Source organism: Anser cygnoides, chromosome 3 (assembly GCF_040182565.1).
Source record: "Anser cygnoides isolate HZ-2024a breed goose chromosome 3, Taihu_goose_T2T_genome, whole genome shotgun sequence".
NCBI lineage: Eukaryota > Metazoa > Chordata > Aves > Anseriformes > Anatidae > Anser > Anser cygnoides.
This window is the reverse complement of record NC_089875.1, coordinates 48100836-48125258: the sequence shown is the minus strand read 5'-3', so window position 1 is coordinate 48125258 and position 24423 is coordinate 48100836. Positions and strand designations below refer to the sequence as shown.

Below are 24423 nucleotides of genomic sequence, written 5' to 3'. Positions count from 1 at the left end.
AGGAAAATCGGTAAGGATGCAGAGTACAGATAAAGCCATCATAAAAGAACAAGGTAATTTATAAAGTGTATTGGTTTATTATAAGGATACTGTCTCAGAGACTGGCAGATTCTTCCACCTGTCCAGCAGATAATTAAAGGAATATTTTCACATTTTCTTTTCGCTCTTTCAAGTTTATCCCCCACATTGAAATGCAGCTCTTACAGTTCTGACAAGACATTTAAGAGGAGTTAGTCTGTAAAGCTTAATTGTTTGTTTTCTCCTGGGTGTCTTTTGTGCTTGTTTTGAACCATTCATTGGAGCTGGCTTTCAATTATGAGCTAGGATTCAGATCCTTGTATAGACAGACCTTACACTGTCCATAAATTCTGGAATTTCACAACCATCAGACAGACTCTCTAAAAGCTTTTATGAGAAAATATGGTTTAGGATGGAGACAGCTGGTATTTAAATTATCCATGTGAGAGAAATTACTCTTATTCATTCACCAGATGCTTTATTCATATATAGATTTTTAAATTAATAATTCCATAATACTTATAGCTATATAATCCTAAAATCCACATAGTTTTGCTCAATGACCTTAACAAGCTTTGACATCTTTTTTTTATTCCTTGCAAATAGAGAAGGAGATTTTGCCAACTACCATTTTGATGGAACAGATTACAACAGATGAAAGAAAAAGAAGTCAGCGACCACTAACAAGGCAAGTAGAGCTCATCAAACCATTATTTCTGCCTGTACTCTAGGTGCAGACTCCACATTCACTGAACGAGGAAAAACATACATACCTGCTAATCCCATGCAATGTCTAACCCTACTTCTCACAAACTGCTCTGTGATATATTTTGAAATCCGTTAACCGAGAGCCAAAGATATCTGTAGAGACAGGGATATATAGAGACATATCTATTAGCATAATTGGTCAATGAGAGATTTGGGGAAGCAAAATAGGAAATAAACAAATATGATGTTTTGCTGGAACATTCTAGGAGATGATCTTAAGTAGACATGGTTGGCATTTGTGGTAAATCAGAGGTAAAAAACAGGTAGAAATACAGTAGGTTATCTTGAACAGGTATTCCCTGTAAAATAAACCTGCAACAGCAGGGCACATCATTGTTCAGAAAAGGTTTATTCAGTCAATATCATGTTGTTTTTTCTTTGCAGCACTGAAAATGATTTTTTCCTGTTCTCTTCTTTCTGCTAGAATGCTTGTTCAAGATTTAGAGCTTAGTGATATGGTTTAGTGGAGGACTTGTTAGTGTTAGGTCAGAGGTTGGACTCGGTGATCTTGGAGGTCTCTTCCAACCTCAATGATTCTGTGATTCTGTGATCTTGATCATTACAGTTTTCTTCTTTCAGGCCTTTCTACATTTTACTTGTCTTGGAAAGTGCTGTATTTCTTCCTCAGATTGAATCCCTGTACTGGTTAAATTCCACTTTACAAAGAGTTCGTAAGCTTTGTCACAACTCTGGATGCACCACACAACTCCACTTACCACTTCAGCACCTCTCTTATTTCCTCTGCTCTTGTGTCATCTTTCACATATTCATGTTGTTTCATGTAAAGGTCAGTCATCACCTGTGTGAATCAAAATACATAGTGTCTTCATCCAAATACTCCTTTAATGTACTTGTCTGTACTCACCAGAAATCATTACAATATTAAAACAAAATTTGAATTTGAAAGTTACTCCAACTCAGGACTTCATGTGTATATTATAGATACTTAATATCCTTGGCATCTCTAAATGGTAATCTGCTTAGCAGTTTGTTTTCTTCTAACCATGCCAAAAACAACAATTATACATAAATGAGTCTCAATTTCCCTTCCTGTTTCTTAACACAAGGATTTCTCCCTGGGCAAGGTTGTCAGAAGGACATGGTCTTGAGAATCAAGACTCCAGTGACAGGTTTCCCAACTTGAAAGGCTTAGAAATATGTAGCTGATATTGCTAGAATAAGTTATTATTATTATTATTTTATTTTTCCCCCTATGGTTTTCAGGGCTGTACGTGATAAGAATGGACTTGAAGTTGTTTAAAGGCAAAAGCCAACATGAAATAGCCCAAGGATCACAGACAACTTGTCCAATCCCTGTTTTAGGGGTATAGAAAAAACAAGAATACGCAGCTCTTAATTTTTGTACCCTGGATCACTTCAGAGCCTGGGACACAGCAAAGCTGCTCAGGTGGCTGCTTTTTAGCAAAATCTACAGAGCATCTAAATGAGGCTCAGGCCCCAGAGGGACAGCATACTGATATGTGGATAGAAACAGCCTTCTGGACTACCAGTGGTCATGGTGGCATTCTTCTGCCAGCTCACACTAGTCATGGCTCAACATTTGACCAAGACTTTCACTGCTCTTCCAAGTCACTCCATGGTTAAAAGTGGTAATAATTTTTTAATTGAACATTCAAAATGGCAGCTATGATATGAGAATGCTCCATGCTTGAAAAGTGGAGGCTTTCAGTCAGAAAGCCTGTATGAACCTCCAAGTTGCTGAGCCTCTATGAGGCTCTTCTGGCCCAAGCTAACAGAATACCTTCCTTCCTCCAAAGCACTCTCAAATATTTGCAACTAGGCATCAGTCCCAGTACATCTGCTAATTTCCAACTCTGCAGCAAGATTTTAGGGATGAAAAGCAACCCTAGTTGCCTTCTTAATTTTTATAAATGAGATAGCTAAGCTTCAAACACAGGCCAGAATCATGTCACGCTGAATCCATCACAGAAGTTTCACTCAGGCTTCACCTAGGCAAAAGATATGATCTCATTCATCAGGACAGAAAGACCTAACCAGAGGGTTTCATGGGCCCATCCGATATGGCAGTTGGATATTTACTAAGTACTTCTACTTCGTAATAATTTCAATGCATGCCAGACTACTAAATGTTGAAGCAACAGTCATAAGTCTACACTAGAACATCCCATGATTACTTGTGAGACCACCAAATACACAGTTAGAAAAAAGCATGCCCTGGAATATCACTGTACAACTCACCCACCACAACCTGAGCTTGTGCAGCTGTTTGAAAAATTTGCTTTCATCAAGGTAATTTTCCAACGTACAGCCAGCACTACACAGCGTGACCATGAACAGACAAAGGTTTAGTAACAGATAAACTTCACATCCCACCCTCTACTCCAGTCACCTATGTTCTCTGCTTCAGTTTTCTCATCCGCAACAGATACCTTTACTCTCCCAGTGCACTGATGTGTTATAAGAATTAGTCAGTATCTAACTGCCTGAACATTTGAAGTGCTATTCTTCAAGTGTTAATATTATCAAAACATTTGGATATGATATTATTTATGCTTCTGACATTTGCGTTCCATGTTTTATTAGAGCTTGTAAACAATGAAAAATGACTGCTGCCAGGCCATATTACATACTTCCATGAGATGATTCAGGCACTCTCAGACCTTTCAGGTTTGTTGAAGTCATAGCCACTTAACAAATTTATTGAACTACTTTGGATCAGACCCTTCTGTAAAAGGAGAAATGACATTATTTATCTTACCTAGTGTTCCTTTGGTGGAAAAGAATTACTTCGATATTTTTACAACAATAGCAACTTTAGTTCTTTGAATGAAGAAAGGAAGTCCCAGTTCTCTGCAGCGATCACTGCCCTGTTACTTTGGTTAAATAAATGTCTCCAGAGTACAACAACAGCTTCAGCAGCTGGGTGCAAAAAGGTGATCTCTGATCTGATGCTCCTGACTCAGGCTATTTTATGCACAATGGAAATTGTCTGTAGATAATAAAAAGGAGAAATAACAGCTCTGCAGAGATGGTTCTCTTAGATGCTTTGGCAGACAGGTCTATTCCATTCATATACTTTGGAAAAACTTCAAATTTTCACATAAAATAGACAAGCTTCATTATTTCCCTGGGTGCAACTCAAAATGCAGTAGTTACAGTCATGTTTTCAGTCTTTGTTTGATGTGTGTGCACATCTATGCATATGAGTGCATGTATTTGAAGTGAAGAGTCTACTGATAGTCTGTCCATGCTACTTGCCATTAGCTGTCCATTCAAGATAATGTCTTAATAATACCAATCTTCCTGTTTTAAATAAGATCTATTAACCTTGTCACATACCAGCTGTTGTCTCATACTGGTAAAACCTTTTTTCTCTTCAAATTTCAAACTGTATTTTTTGCCCCATGGACAAAACAAATTCATTCGTCCTGTCCTCCCCATTTACAAGCATGCATGCACATGCACAAACACGCACATACCCCTATGCTTTCATATAGCTCCCATCCCAGGAAATCCTATGGTCTGAACATGGATGATCACACTGAAACAGTCACCATGCCTTTAGCGTTTAGAAGAAGGCGTCTGGTCCAACAGCTGATATTTGCAATGACACAGCTCGTGGATCTATGATATTTTCTCTTGAAAAAAAAAAAAAAAACTTTCCTTTTATTGCACAACAGCGAGGAATTGGAGACCAGTTAGATGAAACGTTGATTTGTATCAGCTCAGGAAATCATTTCTTGTTTTCAACATTTCTACTTAAATTGTACTAGTTTAACAAAATCATAAAATTTGGTTGTATAGTCCACACAACACCATGCTCAACTGTTTTGCATAAACCTATATCCACAGGTTTTCCTGATAGAACTTTATATATGTATAAAAAGAGAGGACATAAATGATCCTTCCATGATCATGATCTGGAATATGCATTAGGATTAATATGGAGTACATACAGAAGTTTTGTATAGTGCTAAAACATAATCAAAAGGCTAATCAATAAATGAAGGCACATACATAACACACCTAAGTCCAAATGTCAAAATCTTTGGTCCTCAAATCCTGACACACTGAGTTATCTGTAAAATTTCCTGGATTTGATTGCTAACATACACATAGTTCAAGCACCAACTGAACCTCTAAAAAAAAAAAAGTCTAACATATTCTTTGTCTATGTATAAGCAGGAAACTTTCCCTTTTCTATAAGGGATATAGATGATATGTAATTATGTCTTCAGCAACTACATGAGTCATTATCTGCTTTTTCTGGAGCTTATCAACAAATTAAGGCTCTTCTCATATTAACAGCTTTCCAGATCACCAGCTGTGCTGCTCTGGCAGTCCTGTTAATAAACATTCTCATATCACAAAAGGGATTGAGGACTAAAGAATAAATCTACCTATATAACTCGGCAACCTGTTTTATTCTGATGGTTTGCTGCAGGATAAGACTTAAAGAATGCCAGTAGAAATACAAACATGTTGACATGCTCCAGAATGCACTGGGTATTTGTTCTTTCTGCTATAAAAAGCCAAAACATTTGGATTAATGGCTGTCCATCTATCTTGAAAGCTTGACATCTACCAAAGCCCTTATTAGTCCCTCAGAGACAGACAAACACTGTATATCAGTCTTTGACACTAGGATGCTATAACTAGTTGCATCAAGGAGCTAACGTAGTAAACAGAGGCAGTTCTAAGTATTCAGACACCTATGGGAAGAAAAGTAACCACTAGCTATGCTTTTGTTCTAACCGCAACCTATCATGATGTAAATTCATTTAGAAAACAGCTTTGATGAGGGACAGTAATTGACCTTCTAGATATTGATCCAGGTAGTAGCAAGAGCTGTGTGAGGCTAAAAGATCTTCTCTGCCTCAGCTTCAAAAATTCAAGGATGTTGTTACAATGCACTGCTCTACCAAGAGGCATGCAAGCTTTCATAGCATTAGCTACTTCTCAACCTTATTATGTGGGCCATCAAGATCACTAACTGATGATTTTATCTAAGTTTATCTTTTTCAATCAATGGCACCAAAAAGAAGCCTGCTGACAGTAGTTTTCTAAACAAATAGCAAACAAAAAAGTCAAGTTATAGAAAGTGCTGAAGTAGCGTGTGATGAGTCAGTCTGGAAGCATCATTTTAGGACATCTACATATTGAGTCGGCAACTATAATATATGTCAATGAGTCCAATCAGAACAGCTGAAAAATTAAATATCAAACCTCACAACAAATTGTTGTAGACCAAGAATTATTCAGTGACTCATTCTGAGTGGAAGTACCTCTGAGAAGTCATAACCTCTTGTGGATAATTCATAAAGAGAAAAAGGCGAAATTCATAAAATTATTCATTATATATTATTCACCCTCCTTTTTGGAGGTATGAAGTGTAAAATTAAGTGTTTAGTTTTGTTTAAGTGAGGAACTGAACATCATAAATACAACATTTGACTCAATAAATCCTAGGAAATTATCTGGTTTTGGAGGAAGGAGAACAAACTTTTCTTGCTATCACTCTTGAAACTTGATTAGCTGTTTGCATAGTGAATGTGTACACAGAGCCAGATCCCAAAAGATGCTGAGATTGCGTAACTCCCACCACCTTCAGCTGTGGTTACTCGGCACATTTCAAGTTCAGCTGCAAAACAGCATATGTGAACTGCTAATTTTTTTTTTTCTCTCTCCCAGGAAAAGCTCATGAAATTAAAGAAGGCAGTGATGAATAGTAGTAAAATTTTATCTGAAATTTCACTAGCAACCACTGCCCTTCCCAATCTTCCCTTTTCAGGGCATCTTTGACACTTATTAAGCCAGAATGATCAGCTTCACAACTTTCATCACTGATATTTGTTTATTCATGTGAAAAAAAAAATCTTTCTAAGAGCTTTGTTTTTTCTTAAAAATATTTCCCTCCTCTCCTGCTCACTGCCCCATACACAAAGACAAATATGAACCACATGGCTTCAGTCTTTGCTAAGACTAAAATGACAACAAAAACAAAAAAGCCAAGTTTGAGGAATTTTTTGTTTGTTTGTTTGTTTTCTGAATAACATTTTTGAAATTACATTTTCTGATAGGGCAGCTTCTGAATATTTTCTTTAACCTTTTAAAAACACACTGAAGATTTTCCTTGCCCGTTATTATTTAGGTAGGTTGCTTTTAGTTTTTGTTGTTGGTGTTTTTTTTTTTTTTTGGGGGGGGTGTGGGGGGGGGGGAGAGCAGGTTGGCATTGGCATCACATCAGAAGCATCATATCAGACAGTATCTCCCATTTCTTTCTTTGCTCTTTCCTGCCTGCTGCTGCATTAGTTTCATCTTTGGTACCACTGTTACCAATAAACACTGTGACAGAGTGCTGAGTAAGGTAGTAACTAAAGCACTGAAGCGCTGCACATATTAACTACTCAGAAAAGCATACAAAGATTTTCCTTTTTAATCTCTTTCAGATGTGGCAGGAATTGCAGTCAACTTTTAATACATGTAAACAGTGAAATGTACATATATTTTTCTCATATGAATATGCTTTTCTAATTATTGCCCTTATAAAGTTATGGGGAGGCAAGAAAGAAAGTAAAAGGTGATGTGAAAGCACAAGATACACCACCCTGTTCTGAACAAAACTGAACACAGAGAAAATCAATGAAACATAAGGTCAAATGATGGCTGTACCTTAGAAGCTGTGCCACAAGTGCTTGTCTCTTCAAACCCGCAAATGAATTCCGGGACATCTAAACACAGAGCTTGGAGAAAAGGGATGCAGAGATGCACAACAATTTGGGAAAACCAGATGGCTAGGAAAAGGACAAGGTCAAGAGAAGATTTGGTACTGTTCATATTTAAACTGAACCAGCTTCCTCATTCCTTTGTGAAGCTGAATCACTTCTTTTCACATATCAGTTCTCCTAGGGACTCAGATGGTGGTGGACAATGAAAAGAGCAGCCCATAGGAATGAAATGCTACTGACAACCATTGTTAATGAATGTGGTCCTTGCACAACAAGAAGAAACCTGCCATCCTTTCTAGCCTCCCTGAGGCTTCTGCACCCCATCAAGGTGTTTTTACAATTCTCCTCAGCTCTCCAAAACTAAAAGGAAACTTTTGCAAGGTTATAATAGCTAGAGTTGAGATTGATGCATCTTATCACCCTGGATGGGTGATAAGGAACGTTAAAATATGACAAAAATGAAGCATTTTCTTTCAAAATTACTTAAAAATATTACATTTCCTAAAAGAGAGTTTGTAGGCTCTCTTTTGTTTCACTTATTTGCAAATCTACTGCTTTTCCCTAGGAGGGAAGAGTCATCTTTTCATTAGCTTTTTGAGGATGAAAAAGCTGTAACCAGTTCAGTGCCAAGTGTTCTACTCCACTGACAGGGCACTCTTTTGTATACCGGTTGTTTTTCCAACATCATACACACAATTTTAGCAATAAAAATTAATTCCCATCTGCTAGCTTTCCAGAACTCCATTTCATAACCCATCAACTTATGAAGTAAATTTAAAGCCTATCTCCTGTCAAAAGCAAACAAGTTTTTACCCTTACCCTGAGACTTTGGCATCTTTCCAGCCTAGATCTACATTTAGGAGCAATATTAAATTTCTGTTTCTCTCAATTGCAGCTGTGCAGGGATAAAAAAGTAATTTTTCTACCCTGGCAGGATAGAACATACTTTTTTAATTTGTTACTAGATTAAGCTAATGACAAAGTACTGAAATCATTCCTTGCAATGACCTAGAGTCAAACTGAAGAAGGGAGGTGCACTAAGTCATTGTCCAGAATCTCTTCTCATTTTTAATAAAGCAATAGTTACACCTTTCAGGTATAACACACAAAGAGCTGTACCTCACAGCACAGGTGTCAGGAGCCAAAGCCACATTTCCACATTGCTTAAGGATAACTTAAAGAGGTAAAATGTAAGCCTTTCTGCGGGTAAAGAAACATTTCTACCCAGATGAATAATGCTGGAAGGATAGTGTTAAATTTTGCCCAGCTCTACTATGTTCCATATTTAACTTACGAAGTAAAACAAACAAACAAACAAAAATGCACCCAAATTCCTCCTTATGCAATAAGGCATCCCAAACAGGATAGCTGTAGGCAAGAGGTAGGATCAATGAGTGCAGCTGGCACTACACATGGAAACTCAAAACCAGTCCTGAAACGATGCATGTATGCAACACCAACTGCACCCTCAGTCAGTCACAAGGTAGGTAGCAAGGGTAATTGAACATCTGCTAGAGTTTGGCCCCATAGTTATTTCTAATTGGGTTCTTTCACTCTCTACACCTGAATTGATAGCAGGTGTTTGGTCTAAGCACTCTTTTAAACATTTTGGATGGTTCTGGCACATCCCTTTATGAGGCACCAGATGTGCAGGTCCTGAAATAGTGTCTGCTGACTTCTACCGGTAGGGAAACGGGAAGTCATGTCATTAGAAAAATAAATAAATAAATAAAATGAAATAAATACTTAAAAAAAAAAGCATTGAAAAGTGGGTTAAGCAGGGGGAAGGGGAAGATTTCTATTTTAAAATGTGGTTTTGAATTTCTCCAATCTTGTCAGTCCATCTGGACGTTGCTAGATGCCTAGTTACATCAACACATCATGTTTCATTTCAGTTCATGGGTTTTTTTTTTTTTTTTTTTTTTAAAGTACCTCATGGTCCCCAAGCACCGCAATATTTTCCAAAAACTCCATATTACATTTTTTGTCAAAAGAGCATCAGTGAAGAACAGCACAGGGGTTGCTTAGTGCAGTGCTCAGGCCAACAGGAAGACTATGACTGTCTGCTCCCTTCTATTTATTTTTTCTTGGCTCCCTTATCAGCATCTTCCCTGGATAGTTCAGCACAACTCTAATTATAGGACTGAGGATAACAACCATCAGGAAAGCAATACTTTATTTTTATACCTACTGCCAGTAGTTTGCTACTCGCATTGCTCTAGGAAAAGAGAAAAAAAAAATTGTTTACAAATGTATCATTATACAGCAGATCTTAAATTGCACAACTATTAGCTGTAAGTATTGACTATTGTCAGAGCTCTGCTGCTGCCCATGAAAAGGTCAGGCCTTTTCATTTGTGTTCTTTTTATGTGAGGAATACCAAATAATAAAACACACAATTTATTGGGCTGCTGAGATTAATTTTTTTTTTTTTTCACCCAGACCTGCAGAACAGTCACGGGTTTTGAATCTTCTTTCCCATTAATATAGGAACAAGGTGATTTGACTTTCTTCCATCTTGATTAAAAAAAAATAATTTCCCATACTAACACCCAAAACGAATAGTCTTTATTTTCCAGGTAGGCAATATACAATTACATCTCCACGAGCTGCTTCTATCCTTAGAATGTCAACGGAGAATGGGGCACTTTTGCTTAGATGACAAATAGAAATCACAGTTCCTTACTGGTCTATCAAGCCAACCAACAACTTTTTCTTCACTACATTTTCAAAGCACTGAGTAGCTCATTTTAAGGAATCATACCTAAATGTAGATGTCTGAAAATAATTTGACCTTAGGATTCCTTGATTTCAAAGAGTGCCCCAGTTTAATAAACAGCTTAATAAACCACCCATTTATTTAAATTCAATTAACCAAGTAACTACATGAAATTTTAATATCAGGTCATATAAATCATATAAACAGAGCTGCCTAGCTCCATTTGTACACCCTCACAATTTCAAAATAGATATTAAGTGTTTTCTGAAGCTTAATTCGCTGTTGTTACACCAAGCATATCATCTTCTAAATAGCCAGAGAAGTTGGTAGTGGTTTAGGGAAAACTAAAAACCACGTAAGACAAAATACAGGAAGAAAAGACTCTCAGCCCATCATTTTTAATTCTCTACCGCTTTGAAGGAAGTAACATGACAAGATGGAAACATCTACATGGTTTAGTTTAACATGAGTGCTAATTAAGCATTAATAAATAAATAAATAAATAAAACTAATAATAATAAAAAAAACATGTTGGCAAAGCACAGTAAAGAGCTAATCTCAAACCCATGAATCAACCTGGCAAATATGCTGAACACTTTACATTGTGGTACTGAGAGAAGTTGAACTTAGAGACCGTCATAGTCCAGACACACACAGGCCTATCTCAGCCAAAACCAGGACAGAAATGTATCGTACTAAGCCAATTCACCAGGCTGCAACATGAACCCTGCAAGATGTGACTCATCTTCCCTTTCTCCATCCCTGTACTGGAGCAGGAGCAATAAGCATGTGGCAGGAGACAACATCTCAACACTACCACTTTCAATGGCTCCAGTCACTTTTATTATGGAGCACCCATGAGCAGTTTTGCTCCCCTATCTGTTAGACTGCTCCTCTACACCACACGAGAGGACACATGACTGCTGATGAAAGAAGGAATAATTTGGTGTGCCTGTGGAAATAAATAACCACACGAAACACTATGCCACTAGCCCTATTGTTTATTTTATTTTTATTTTATTTTTATTATATCATCATCTAGAGACTGTTGAGATAGTAAAGCACCAAAATAAGGCCTGGTCTTAGAGGTTGTGGAGTGTACGTTGTTGCTTACCTTGTTTTCAGGAACATCAAGGCACCTGTGAGGAATGGCCCAGGATATAGCTGGTCTACCCTGGGGATGGAAAGGATGACTTATAGCACCTCTCAACTCCTCCAGCCTTATTTTCTGTGATCATGTGGAAGTGATACAGTTATATGGTAAATCAGACCATCCCTGTTTCTAAGAGTTAATTCTTAAACAGAGTTTTGAATAAGAAATAAGACTGTGCTTCAGGGTTTTGCATTAATATTAAGGATGCATATTTTTTTCAAAATGGTGTGGATAGGGTTTCGTCCACTTCTCTCTGAAGCATCCTGTATTGGCTGCCCCTGGGAACGAGGATCAGATAGACTGCACATCTGATCCGGTATGATAACTCCAGTGCTGCAAATCTGCACAGAAAAATGTGGCCAAACTTGCTAACACACAGAAGAGCGCTTGATATTTCTCCCACTTTGAAAGATTTCATTATCTTGATTCATATTTTGCATATTAAGCATAGGAGTGGCAATAAAACTATGCTTTCTCCAAATGCAGAGATACATACATACATGCACAGACATATAATGCACATACGTACACCTATAAACGTATGTATATTTACAGATAAAATCTGTGTGCATGGCACAAAAGCATGATTATTTTGTTATCAAATACAAACAAACATTGTTCCTGATTTAACTGAATTGAACTTCAAAGGCCTTGAACACAGATTTAATCGTTATAGCTGAGGTTTGATGACAACAGCATCAAACACGTCTCCCTTGAAAGATCAAACAATACTCTGCTCTTCTGCTTCAGTAGGCAAAGTTTCGTTCAATGGCATTTTCGATCTCCAAGAATGTGAAGAAACTGATATCCCACACATTAAGGTGACTGGAAGGCTTTTCTCTCTTGCTTTTAACAGCTCTTGCAAATGTTTACATTTTACCCTAGAATAATTATCAGATTTAATACCTTCAGCCCAATTAATTCTCTGTTTCTTTACCATTTCCTTCAATGTTAAGCATGTGGAATCAAATAAATTCATACACTGATGTTTGGCAACCACTGAACACTGATCATCATTTGAAGTTCTGATCAATAGCTTTTCACATTTGCTGCACTTCAAACTCAAAACAGTCACATAATGAATTCCACACCAAAAACTGGAAAAGAAAGGAGGCAGCCAAAACAGTTGTTATTGTTTTGTATCAGCTGAAAACATTCTAGCTGGTCATAGGGAAACAGACAAAGAATTTAGGAAGGCTCAAACACACCCAAGTATATAGCCATGCAGTCTTGAACTTGCTGTATAAAGCTGGCACCTATAACCACTTTATTCTTCAACATTGCACAGCTGTTGAATCTGTGCCCATAAACCTACCCAGAAAGATACCACATCTTCATTTTCTTCTAAGTTTCTGGGTAGCTTTTGCATCTCATCTTTCTTATCTGTTCTCTCATGTGAATGTAGTATTTTTCAAGTTTTTAATCACAGAATAAAATTCCAGCGATATTTTTAATAAACTACTACACGCGCACATTCCAAGTACAGCCTTTTCATATACAATTTTCAGAATGACACAAATTACAAACAAACAAAAATATCAGAAGTAGCCTTGGGACTGTGTGAGTTTAAAAAAAAAGGCAACGCAGAACACAAAGGATAAAAAAGACATCTTCAAGTTTGCATACTACACTTACAGCTCTGCATACATCAGAAACCCAAGCATTACACTCAACATGAATCTATTCCTGGGAGAAATGATGACAGATGTTAGTTACATTGTCAAAAAAGTTACTGGAAGGCTCCCAAATATTACACCGATGAGACTGATAAGTATAAAATCAATATAGAACAGAGACAGCACATGCAGGCTTAGAGTGAAAGCTCACATTATGAAGGTAGAAGAGGCTAAATTTTAGAAATATATAATGAATTTTCCCCATTGCTGAAAGCATATGTCCCACACTTCAGAAACCTGTGACAGAGAGCAACTATTGCCCCTTGCCCATCATGCAATAAAATAAAATATCGAGGCATTCACAAATAGAGACAACATTAATGTCTATATTATATTAGACCTTTCCTCCTCTCAAATAAACATTTCCTTTTACTGATTATTTACAGACTCCCCTAATAACATATACACCTAATTTCTCATAGGAATTTCCAAGGACAAAACTTCAACTACTCTTTGACTTTTTTTCTTTGATCCAGTTATCTTCATTTTGCTGGGGTCAGCCTAGAGTTTTTACTTTTGGTTGATTGTCAGGAATTGCAGGTATTTTAATAACCATTGGTTAAGACTAGGAGTTTGTATAACAGTAGGAAGCACCAGATATATGGTAAAATAACATTTGGAAAATAAAATGTACCAATTGCAATTCACTTATTGTCTCAACTGGAGTTTTACAGAGTTCTAGTGTGATTATGTGCACAAGAGTTTCAAAGAAAACCTTGATTTTGAATTAAAATGTCTAGGAATAAAGCAAATGCATTAGGGTTTGTATTTTATTTTTCTTTAGCAGTCTGAAAAAAAATCATATTACAGCATTTATTAGATACTCAGGGATATTTTATTGTTGCTCTGTAGAAAATAGTTGTCTTAAATTAGTTAAATTAGTTGTCTTACTGTCTCTCTGAGCTCAGCATGGCAGTGCTTAGAACAGAACAGACAAATGGCTGGGGACTCGCACTCCACTATTGTAGAGAGCATAGATCCCTCCTGGTGTCAGGAGTGGTGAAGGGTTTCCCTTTACTACTAAATTCTGGAGCAAGAGGTCATGAGCAATTGTGTATGAATAGCAGTTTCTGTTGTTATAATTTTTTTTTTTTGAATTAATGTTCCCACACCTGCACATAGGACCCTGTCTGCTGACTTTGGCAGAAAACTTTTATCCTCACAGTACAGAATGCCTCCAAAGTTACACGTGTGCACAGATGCTCATGCAGACTGTGCATATGTATCACAACAAGCAAAAAACCTCAGAACCACAAGAAAGAAACTGTTTTTCTCTTAGGGAATCCTGCATTAATTTTTTCTTTTTTCTTTTCTTGCCAGTAAATGTAATGAAAACGTTGGCTCGCTACAGCATAACTCATTAATACTAGAACCTGATGTGTTAAGCACTGTTAGAACATCTAGCCCATTATACATGAATGAAAGCTAATCTAAACATGGAATCTGAAACAAAAATCTATGACCTTTTTATTTTTTATTTGGTAGGTTTCTTGCTGACTTCATTTTGCTGCTCTGCTTTCCCTACATTTTGTAGAAGCCAAAAAAACAGTAAGAGACCATTACAAAAGGCAGGCCACAATATAGTGATTCCATAGCACCATCTAGAGCTTGTAACTGTTATAACACCTCTAAAAAGAAAGCACTTCCCCGACTCTTGCTACGGGCCATGGGCAAGAGGTTAAAAACAACAACAACAACAACAACAACAAAACACACCTTTTTTTCCAGGGCCACAGAGGTGATTGTGCAATATGACGGAAACAGACATCAAACTGAGCATTTTGCATCCCTTATGTAGGCGTGCAGTTTATAATGCTGTCTTTTCATGTATGCTGTTTTCAGGATGCTTTATTATCTTGTGGCTGATCCTTCAGAGGAAAAGTGGATCAAGAGATAAAATGATATATTTGACTTAATCATTTTGGCATGTTGGGTTCCTTGGTCTGTCAGTGTCTCCTGAAAGCATATTTTTCACCAGTCACTGCAGACAGGCTCACAGCATGTAGCTCCCATCTCAACAGCAGTTTCAACATGACTAACTGTTGACAATATTTGAACTTTTGAGCCCTGCCATCCTTGGGCACAGACTCAAGAGCAGGCAAAAATACATGAGTCTTCAAGGATACTAGGTCCCCCCCACTTCTTCACAAACTAAAACCTTCTGCCTCCCCTTTCAAATCCCATCTCAAAAACACACCATGAATCCCATTTAATTAGAAATACTCTCACACATTCATTATACCGGCTGGTCTCAACTCAGAAAGCATATTCTTCTGGCTCATTTCTATGCACAGCACCTCTGTTTAAATACTACACTCTGTAAGCAGGACCTGTGTCTTCTCTGTGCTTTCTTATGCCAGGGGCTCAGCATTTTGGCATCTCCTAAGTATTAGTAATAGGCCATTTATAATTTGAGGTACACATGAAAGAAGAGTGAAAAGACTGACAAATCTATGTCCACATGCCTCTTTCCTCTCACTTCCTCCCTCTTCTGCCCACCTCCTTCAAACCAGCAAGTCAGCCATTCGTCTTACCTCTATTCCATTTTATGAATCTCTCTTTTCTACAGAGACATGCCTACAGCTATCAGTGGTCCACAGTGCAGCAGAATTAATGCAGTTGATATGCAATACAAAGGGGAAATGTTGGCGATATATGATTACAGATTAAATGATGCAATTTCAGGGTCAGCACTAGAGAAGGCACTTACAAAGAGGCTGACAAGTAAAGATGAATGGCAAATGAATGAGGACAGTTACAGTATTTAATGTACATTGCCTTCTCTGAGATCTGTAGACTCTGCTACCATCTGCTGGTTTATGAAAAAGAGCCAGGGAATCTATTTTAGTGGCTCTTCATACATAATCTTTCAGCTGCCTCTCATTATGAGAACAGTCCTCATTTCAGGTCACAGCCTACCTTCAGCCTCCCTGGAGCCAATTAGGCTTGCTTTTGTCTCCTGATGCATTTCTGACAGCAGGCATGATGAAGAATGACAAACAGACAGTGTAAAATTTATGCTAAATCCAAATAATATATCCCAGAGTAATGCACATTTTCAGTATCCTGCAAAAAGAAAAAATGAATCAATGCAATTAGTTCCAGTTTATTCTAGAGGACAGAGGGTAAGGACAGATTGAAAGGTATTCAATTTTGGTTTTGAATGAACATACCCTTCATTATACTTCCCTATACAACTGATATATAAATTGGCATACTCCACTGAAATCAAAGGAACAATACAGACTGCTGTCTTTTGAGAATGTGATCTAGGGAGGATACATACCAGATCTTAAACATAGCTTAATGCAAAGTTATGGCCAAGTTACATTAAATAGAGTAAGAGAGAAAACAGGAATATATTTCTAAATACAATATTTTTATTCGACACATTCTTCCCTTAGATAAATGTAAAAATATGTAGACACAAAATAAACCAGTTTCTTCAACCATTTAACCCATCAGGACTATTACGAAAGGCAGGGGTGGCAACAAACTCCTTTTGCAGAAGAGTGTGATTATAAATTGGATGCATACAATCAACCTAATTCTTTGGAACTTAAGGGCAAAATAGATCATGGTGGCCACTTACCACAGTCCACAGACTTCTACTTAGTGGTTCCTCTTTCAAGTCATTATTCCTAGCTGAGTTTGGGGTTTTGGAGAAGAGAAAAACAAGAGCAAAACCATGATCCTCACGTTAGAGGATTTACTACATGCTCAGGTCATTTATGCTCACTTAGCCTTATTTCTGGTGACAGTAAGGTCCACACTGGTACCAAAACAAAGCTATAGAACTCCACATGAAGCCCAAGGAGCATCAGCAAGCCAAAGGGGGCTAGAACCCTCCAACAGCTACTTTGCTTCACAAGAAAAGCCCATGCCATCTCAGATCTTTGGATAGTACAGTTTCCTTTCCTGGGAGCTAACCAAGACTATCCTAACACAGCTGGAGCATGCTGTGCCTCACTGACATCACAGGCCATCCACATTTCATGGTAATGTCTAAAGACTGAGATTTCCTAGGTTTGGAGACATTGGAGCAAGGATCTCTTGGAGGCAGGTTTGAGAAAAGTCTGTAATGAGCCTTCTGCATTTGCCCTATAAAAATTGGACTTACTCCCAGCACCGTTAAGCAACAGCAAGCTTAGGACCTCCAGATAAATGCACATGAGGAAAAGAGATGTGCACATACAGTTTTTGCAGGAGTAAATATCACAGACAGCCTGTGTTCATTGTGTGCCATCTAGCAAAAAGGAAACTGAGGTTACAGGAGTCAATAAGAAAGCATCAACTGTATCTTCTACTCCTACACAGGTTTCACCAGAATTCCTTTTAAAATAAAACTGGACACAGTTTCAGTAGTACATTTTCTCAAGAGAAATAGAATTAGGGTGGTTGACATATGCTGCCTGGTTCAGAGCTGAGTTGATGCTACTACAGATACCGTGCAGATGAATAAAACCCTGATATAGTATGAAGGGACTTGGAGTAGTCTAGAGATGGACTTTTCTTGGTCTAGTTCAGGCAGAGTTTTCTATCACTACAGCATTTAAAAAAAACCTCTGTACTTCTATAAACAACTCTATGATGAGCACACCCACAGACAAAAAATAAATATTTAAAACCCCACCTTCTAGTAAATTTAAACCTTTAACACTCCTTAGTAACATGTTATCTTAACAATTGCTTTTGGGAGTGAAAGAGAGCATGTATTTCATGACGACAAGCCAACATGAATTATAGACCATGCACTGCTTGTCATTATCAAGGGTGGAAGAATGTGGGAAAAGATTTGATTTGACCAAAAAAAAAAAAAATTCACCAAACATTGTAAAATGAATTATTGATACAATAAACCAGTCAACCTGCTTCATACACTCAAGAAGCCAAACTCCAGTCACACAGTCACCCATCCCTATTAAGTTAATTCAGTCATCTATAGGATTTTTTGTTTACATGAAAGAAATTGTGGAAAAATATTTACAATATATTTGGCTATACTTATTAGAAATCAGAAAAAGCACAAAGAAGCTTTGCAATGATGGTTCCACTTTTCACCGCATTGGTGAGAAGTGCATTTGGCTCTTACTTCTGAGACCCCACAAGGGGTCTGCAACACTTGAAAAGAGCAATTTTTCAATTTCTATAGAGCTACAAACTGCTGGAAGGGGGCTAAGAAACAACCACAAATGTAAGCACCAGACAGATGCAGAGGGACTTTTCCACACAATCAGCCTTGCAGCCCAAGGGCATGATGATGTTCTTCACTTCTTACAGGTCCCAAGTCGAAGACCAGCCCCTTTTCTATTGAACCAGCATTTTTCGGGGGGGAAGGGAGGAGGGGGGCCAATTTCCAATTGCTGTTAGTCTAGAAGACTTTCATCTATTTGCAACACTATAGTTGAAGAGCAGATGGCTTTTTGAGGGTTTTGGGGAGCTGCTACCTACAATACGTGCTTGTAGATATATACACCATACAACAGGATATGCTGCAGTGACTTTTCTTACTCTTAATAGTTTGTCTACATTAGCACATCCTAAAACAATACTGAAAGGATTTTCTTTCTTTTTTTTTTTTTTTAACTTTTTTAAAGCATTTATCAATTTCAATTGAAAATAAGACAACAGAGGCAAATAAAATCCAGATCCTAAGATGTTTTACCAGAGAAATCAGGACAAAAATATTGCATCGTGTTATACAGAGATTAATTTTCCCACCTGTTGATACCAGAGTCCCTGCAAGATAGCTATACATTTCATCAGAGAACCATTAAAATGAGCTAAAACATATACACATTTATAGCAGGAATACCAATAAATTTCCCTTATTTTTAAACAAAATAAAATTTAGGAGCCAGATCTTTCAGATTTGCCCACAGAAATTCTATGATTAAAAGCAAGTGTTATAGCACAGAAAGTGTTTAATTTTTTCATGTATCTGTTACATAGCCAGTCTGTCATTTTGCATAGGCAGACCACCACAGTAAAAAAATGAGAGTTCTGAATCACAGTTTATATATAGTTTAATTATTTATGTATTCATCTTCCCAAAGGAATCAACTGAAATAAATCATATGAACATTGTCATGGGAATACACAGATGTACCTCTTATAACAAATAATTAGACATCTAACTAGGAACCTCAGAGAAAAAAGAGTGTTATTTTTTGTCCCTTAAAATTTCACTGGACTACAAGGTCTTGCTTTTGTATGCGTTTTTCTGACATAATTACTATTTTTCACAAGAAAACAGGACGGCACACTTCAAGTGTGTATAATAAACAAATTCAACCTGAGAAGGTAATAACAGTGCTCTCTCACCCTCTCATTCTGTCTCATTTTGTGCTTATAGTAAATTAACTAAATATTCTTTGAATCACCTGGTATACCTAAGAATCATTGAAACATTTCTTTTATTGATAGTTCCATGAGACAATTTCCATTTTCTGTAGATTTTGTCTTCAAAGCTCATATTTTTCCCCAGTAGAGATGCACTGAGTGACTCCTCACCTACCAAAAGAGCTACTTGGTTAATCTACCTTCCAGAAACTGAGACTCTGTTCTCTGCAAGAGACAGATGATTTTGTATGTAAATCCGATACACCCCAGGCACATTCCACAATAACTGACTTACTCGTGTTTCATTTTATGAAGAATTATAGTGCTTCCCAATTCTGAATAACAAGCCACATGTTGACTTTTTTTTTTTTAGAGGAACCTTTTTTTTCCAACTCGGATGATAATCTCAATTAGTATCTTCTGAAGCAATTCTTCTAGTCACAGAACCACAATTTACCAAGAGTAAAAACAAAAAACTTCATGCTTACAGTTCACGGAAAAGAGGGATAAAAAAGCAAAGTAAACACTGAGCTCTTTAAGAGTATCATAGAATCATAGAATATTTCAAGTTCGAAGGCACCCATAAGGATCATCGAGTCCAACTCCTGGCACCACACAGGTCTACCCCCAAAAATTCAGACCATATGACTAAGAGCACAGCCCAAACGCTTCTTAAACTCTGACAGGCTTGGTGCCATGACTACATCTCTGGGGAGCCTGTTCCACTGTGCGACAGCCCTCTCATTGAAGAGCCTCTTCCTGATATCCAGCCTGAACCTCCTCTGTCACAGCTTGACACCATTCCCTCCAGTGGTAGTAAATATGGGCAACAGTGTTGCCCTCATAATGAAACCAACAGTCAAATCTGGACATGACTAAGTCAGCAGAAATATTTCTCCTGGCTTAATGAGGGCTAGGGTTTCACCTTAAGTCTTTAAAGCAAGTAGAAGGAAAGAGCAAAGCTTATCTCTATAGCAAGAAAAGAGAGCAAAGAAAGAGGAAAATGGATCTTTGGATTTTTTTTTTTTTTTTTTTAAGAGTTAAAAGGTCATTTGTCTTTACAAAAGCTAATGAAACAAATGTTGTTAGATGTTGGAGATATGAAAGGTCAAATAAATATCCTGAACGTAGAGCTAAAATGTTACTGTAGGAATAAAAGAAGAGGAAAGGCACATTTTTTCCCTTGAGGATAAAATGATTAAAGAATAAAAATAATTTTGGAAAAAAAAATGAATCTCAAGCAAAAAGAAAAAGTCCACATACCAAAGATATGAAGTAACAAGCCTGCATTCAAAAAGAAATAATTTCCATGTATTAAATATCTAAGGAGCAAGCAGTAACCAGAATCTGTAGTGATCACACAATGTAGAATATTATGAATTTGCTTTATTAAAACTTGAAATTCCATAGGAATCATGCCCAACAGGAAAAAGGAATATTCCAGGATATAAAGATATCTGTTATATTCAGTCTGAGAAATCACATTTGTTCAACAAGTGAAAAGAAAAAGAAAAATGATAAAAATTCATTAAAAAAAGGCAGCAACAACAAAATAAATGTTAATTTATCATTGAATCAGTTTAGCAAAGAGAACTTTAGACTCTATATATTGATTCTTGGTCTCAGGGTAACTCTTTTCAACAATCATCCTTGAAAATAAGGTATTTACCTTTGGGGAATTTTCTTTAAAAAACTAATTTTTTTTTTTTTTGAACTGTAAGTAGAACACCAGCCCAATGCAAAAAGCCAAACCAAAACAAGAGAGTCACTGGCATTAACACCAACTTCCAACAAGATCAGAGCTTTCATCCAAAAATACATATTCATTTATGTTTAAGTGTTGCAGGTTTGGGGTATTATATATACCAAAATTCTTGGGAAAAAATATTTATTCTTCTGCATTTGCTAATTTTCATCATTAAAAATTGTATTCAATTTTAGATAATTCATGATAAAATAAGTACATTATGCTATTTTTCTCATGACTTGAGTAGCTGTCAGTGCTCACATTCCTTCCCCTTCTTGATTCTGACAAGGACTCTGAACAATAAGTTGATTATCATAGTGCCAAACACGCTATTTTTAGAGAAGCATATGTTCTGGTGAACTCATAGCACATTTTGTATTTTTTCTAATTTGATTATGGGAATTCAGCTATGATGTGATCCAAGTCCTGAATGCACCTTCTCCTAATTTAATGCCATGTTTTAAAAGCATGACCCTTCTCTTCTGGCTTGAAAAATGGCAACTGCTCTCCAACAGGATAAATATGAATTAACTGAAAAACGGCATGTTTCTACATTAAATCACAGAGCACGTGCACCTGTTTCCAGATGCTGAGTATTCCACACTATTAAATAGTAACAGTGTGCTGTTGTAAACTATGCACGTAATTAAGCAAAATGGAACTGTATGCAGCTCTTAAGTCTTGAGATGTCAATGAATTCCAGGTAGAAAACTTGAGATTTGTCAGCTCTACTGTATGTATTAGGTGATGAAACACAGTATAAGAATTTACCCAACACCTATTGTTGCCTTATGATTAGGACAGTCATGGTTTCTACAGCCACAGTCTTAAGTGTCCTGATCATCCTGTTTCTCCACTTGTAATGGATAGGGCTGGACAGAGATTAATGTGTCACAATCTGCCAAAAGTGAACAGAATTACATCCAGACAGCAGGGAAGATGGGAAGGGAGCCTCACATAAAACATACCTTGAGGTGTGTGGACAGAGAAGCAAGTAACTGTGGGGTAAGCTACAATGGGAATTTACAATCTGTCCACAGTTCAGTAAACACTCAGCCACAGGTATATGAAGGTAGATCAGCCAGCCCTCTTCCACTGATGGTAAGACTACTTCCAATTATTTATTTTCATTTCAGGACATGTGCATACAAGCAGTTCCTATAGAATTACTAATAGGCTTTGATTATTCAGGAATAACATTGTTATTGCATATTCCTCTGTATCTGTTTCTTACTGAAGACAGAGGGGAGCTGTGTAGAAAGAAGTTCTCTTTCATCAGATCCCAGCTTATATGAACAGCATCCGGGAGGTAGTCAAAACCTTTCAAATGTCTATAGTTACTCACACAGCCCTCCAGTTAGCTTCATATACTGAAGTTCAGCTTTGAGTTTCCTTCACGGGAAGGACCTGGAATGGAGTTTCCTTTCCATTAGGACTGTAGGAAGGACTTGGTTTTCCTGGCTTTGAGCCCTCAACTCTGCCTTATGCTGCAGTTTCTGGTTCCCTTTAGTTTTACCAACTGCAGCCTAGCTCAAACTACTATTACTCCACTGCAGACACTCTGCTTAGGAGCTATGTCTCAGACCACAATCAAATCCAAGAGAACACACAAATCACTCTCCTATTTAAAGTTTTCCAGGCACAATCTTTTCTCGGCAGCTATTTTGGACTAAGTTGACAGCCTTACAATCAATTAATTTTCTACTTGTCCACAGATGTAACTACACCATCTAAAAGATGAGAAAATAGGGGAACCGTATTTACACTTCTTAATTTGCAGATAAAAATATTTCTGCATCATATTTCATACTCTCCTGAATGGTGAAAAGCCATTCTTATGACTTCTAGCATGTCTTGTAGTCAAATTGCCCAAGATTTACAATGCCAGTCTACATTAGGTGCTCGATGCTATATACATTTAAATCAGCTCTGTTGCATAATTCCCTTGCCACATAGTTTTTGGTATTTCATTTGCTCTGTCTGACAAGGCTAACTTGGCACAGCTGGAAAATTGTCTTACCTCCCTAGTACAGCCAACAGGAGCAGTGCAGCCAATTAAAATGTCCTCTGAGTTTAGTGTAACCAAGAAAGTTTCCTTGTTTGGTCCTTTCCCAGTCTTGGAAAATTTCTGCAAAAATAGCAGTTTCTACAAAGAAAACTGTTTAAAAAACAAACCCACAACTACAAGTACGTTTTTTGTTCATATCAATTAATTGTTGATAGAAGATGCTGATGCCCCATCTCTGGAGGTGTTCAGGGACAGGTTGGGTGGGGCTTTGAGCAACCTGGTCTAGTGGAAGGTGCCTTTGCCCATGGCAGGGGAGTTGGAAATGAATGCTCTTTAAGGTCCCATCCAACCCAAACCATTCTGTGATTTGATAATTCCATGAATTCATCTTCACCTGGGGTAGAAGCCTGAAAGAGTAATGGGAGCCCAAAGAAAAGTTCTGTCTGATCCCAAACAAACCTATGCATGTCTAACCCCCTCAGCTGCCTAAACAACTTCTCTGTTCAAACTAGTATTTTATCCTCTTTTTTCTACTGGGAAACAGTTGTTATCTCTAACTTATTGCTTTCTTACTCACCCATTAATATGCTCATCCTGCTTCTTTGGCCTTAGCTAATACAGTCCTTGTCCTGCTTACTTGGTGGCTTATCATTGAGAGAATGATAATTTTCCTAAATCATTCAATCAGCCATGCCATTTACTCTCTTTTAATCCCATTATGGGGTCTGACTTCCCTATAGGATAAAAGACAAAACTACTTACCTTTATTTCATAGTCCTACAGAGGACTCACACCTCAGCTTTCATCTCTAATTAGCTCCAAGAGGCTGAGTGACCTTTTCATCCACACCTGCATCTCTTTCCAGCTTTTCCCACTTCATCAACTAGATGATCTTCATAAATCATGAGTCACGTTCGCTATCTTTCTTGATACTCCACCACCAAACACCCCTCTGTTGCAATGTGTACTAAAAGCTTGACAATAATTACACTGTTAAAATAGCAGAAGTCCCACTTACCACTTTGAACAACAGTTTCTCACTGTATCTTTGTTGCCCCTTTTTCTTCTGCATTCATCACTTGTTTTGTACTTATATTGTAATGCTTTTGTAGCACTTTTATGCTCGGTTTTTGTAGAGCACTAAGCACAGTGAGAATTTGGTCCACAGCTTGCCTCTAATTACTACAGTAATGCTACTCCCAATAATAAATTGAACTAAACTATGAATTACACATAATTGCTATTTTCACATGTCAATTAGCATGCTGTGATATGCTCTGAA

At 37.3% G+C, this 24423-nt stretch overlaps 1 long non-coding RNA gene across 3 annotated transcripts in view; it reads right to left on the bottom strand.

Moving 5' to 3' along the window:
- The window catches only part of LOC106039515 (uncharacterized), a 124093-nt gene that overhangs the window by 9901 nt on the left and 89769 nt on the right, over positions 1–24423 (bottom strand). For 2 of the 3 annotated variants that reach the window (XR_007164806.2, XR_001209308.3), the window contains exons 2-3: positions 1503–1585; positions 792–879 (exon numbers count right to left, since the gene is read on the bottom strand). This is a non-coding gene — a long non-coding RNA (uncharacterized lncRNA). Of the gene's footprint in view, positions 1–791; positions 880–1502; positions 1586–3526; positions 3758–24423 lie in introns of all 3 variants that reach the window. The other variant, XR_010830308.1, reaches the window with a different exon arrangement.